The sequence below is a fragment of the Lampris incognitus genome, unplaced genomic scaffold (genome assembly GCF_029633865.1).
Source record: "Lampris incognitus isolate fLamInc1 unplaced genomic scaffold, fLamInc1.hap2 scaffold_138, whole genome shotgun sequence".
NCBI lineage: Eukaryota > Metazoa > Chordata > Actinopteri > Lampriformes > Lampridae > Lampris > Lampris incognitus.
The window spans coordinates 160,001-162,500 of NW_026611107.1; positions in this window are offsets into that span (position 1 = coordinate 160,001).

Genomic DNA, 2,500 nt, shown 5'->3' on the forward strand with positions numbered 1-2,500 from the left:
TCTGTGATACCTAACATAAACACACCTGTATTACTAGAATTGATAGTTCACGCCACAAAAGTGAGGGGCAAACATAGAAAAGCGTGCAACCCAGCCACTGAGGATGCACAAGCCAATGCATTCTTAGTGCAGGTCCCAAGCCAGGACAAATGGGGAGGGTTACGTCAGGAAGGGCATCCGGCGTCAAATCTTTGCCAAATCAAATATGCAGATCATAAATAAGATTTCCATACCGGATCGGTCGAGGCCCGGGTTACCGACGACCGCCATCGGTACTGTTAACCAGCGGAGTGCCGGTGGAAACTAGGCTACTGTTGGGCGAAGGAAAAGGAGAGGGGGAAGGCATGTCCAGAGGCAGCTAGAGAGGAGGAAGGGTAGGCGTGTGGAGGTGACAGTCAGTCGGAACTTTGAATGTTGGCACTATGGCTAGTAAAGGGAGAGAGCTGGCTGACGTGATGGAAAGAAGAAAGGTGACAAGAGACAAGGTGGAAGGGGAGTAAGGCCAGGAGTATCGCAGGTGGGTTCAAACTCTTCTACCATGGTGCGAATGGGAGGAGAAATGGGGTAGGGGTCATTCTGAAGGAAGAGTATGTCAAGAGCGTGCTGGAGGTGAACACAGTGTCAGACAGAGTGAGGATTATGAAGCTGGAAATCGAAGGTGTATTGCTGACGGTTATCAGCGCATATGCCCCGCAAGTCGGGTGTAAGATGGACGAAAAAGAAGAATTCTGGAGTTGAGTTGGACGACGTGGTGGAAAGGGTACCCAAGGAGGAGGGAGTGGTGATTGGAGCGGACTTCGATGGACACGTTGCTGAAGGGAACAGAGGTGATGAGGAGTTGATGGTAAGGTATGGAATCGAGGAGAGAAATGTGGAAGGACAGATGGTGTTCGATTTTGCGAAAAGGATGGAAATGGCTGAGGTGAATACATATTTCAAGAAGAGGGAGGAGCACAGGGTGACGACGTATACGAGTGGAGGAAAGTGCACACAGGTGGACTATATCTTGTGTAGAAGGCGCGATGTAAAAGGGATTGCATACTGCAAGGTGGTGACAGGGGAGAACGTAGCTAGGCAGCATCGGATGGTGGTCTGTAAGATGACTTTGGAGACCAACATGAGGAAGCGAGTGAAGACACAGCCGAAGATCAAATGGTGGAAGTTGAAGAAGGAAGACTGTTGTGTGGAGTTCAGGCAGGAGTTAACACAGGCACTGAGTGGTAGTGAAGAGTTGCCAGATGGCTGGGCAAGCGCTGCAGAAATAGTGAGGAAGACAGCTAGGAATGTACTTGGTGTGTCATCGGGACAGAGGAAGGAAGACAAGGAGACTTGGCGGTGGTGGTGGTGGTGGTGGTGGAAGGAGGAAGTAGAGCAAAGTATACAGAGGAAAAGGTTGGCAAAGAAGAAGTGGGATAGTCAGAGAGATGAAGAAAGTACACAGGGGTACAAGGAGATGCAGCGTAAAGCAAAGAGAGAGGTGGCAAAGGTAAAGGAAAAGTCGTACGGTGAGCTGTATGACAGGTTAGACACTAAGGAAGGAGAAAAAGACTTGTACAGATTGGCTAGACAGAGAGACCGAGCTGCCGAGGATGTGCGACAAGTTAGGGCGATCAAAGATACAGATGGAAATGTGCTGCCAAGCGAGGAGAGTGTGCTACGAAGTGGAAGGACTACTTTGACGGGCTGATAAATGAAGAAAATGAGAGAGAGAGAGAGAGAGAGAGAGAGAGAGAGAGAGAGAGAGAGAGAGAGAGAGAGAGAGAGAGAGAGAGAGAGAGAGAGAGAAAAAAGGTTGGTTGATTGAGAAGTATAGAGAAGGCCAGAAAGAGTTGCATTGTGTCTTTGTAGATTTACAGAAAGCATACGACAGGGTGCCGAGAGAGGAGGTGTGATATTGTAGGAGGAAATCAGGAGTTGCAGAGAAGTATGTAGGAGTGGTGCAGGCTATGTATGAAGGAAGTGTGACAATGCTGAGGTGCGTGGTTGGAATGACAGATGGGTTCAAGGTGGAGGTGGGATTACATCAAGGATCGGCTCTGAGCCCTTTCTTGGTTGCAACGGTGATGGACAGGTAGACGGACAAGATCAGGCAGGAGTCTCCATGGACGATGATGTTCGCGGATGACATTGTCATCTGTAGCGACAGTAGGGTGCAGTTCATTGTGAGGAGAGCCTGGAGAGGTGGAGGTATGCACTGGAGAGAAGAGGAATGAAAGTCAGTAGGAGCAAGACGGAATACCTACGCGTGAGGAGGTGACAAAGGCATTTCACTTTAAATACTTGGGGTCAACTGTCCAAAGTAACGGGGAGTGCAGGAGAGAGGTGAAGAAGAGAGTGCAGGCAGGCAGGCAGGCAGGCAGGCAGGCAGGCAGGCAGGCAGGCAGGGTGGAGTGGGTGGAGAAGAGTGTCAGGACAGAAGGGTACCAGCAAGACTTAAAGGGAAGGTTAACAAGATGGTCGTGAGACCAGCTACGTTATATGATTTAGAGACGAAAAGACA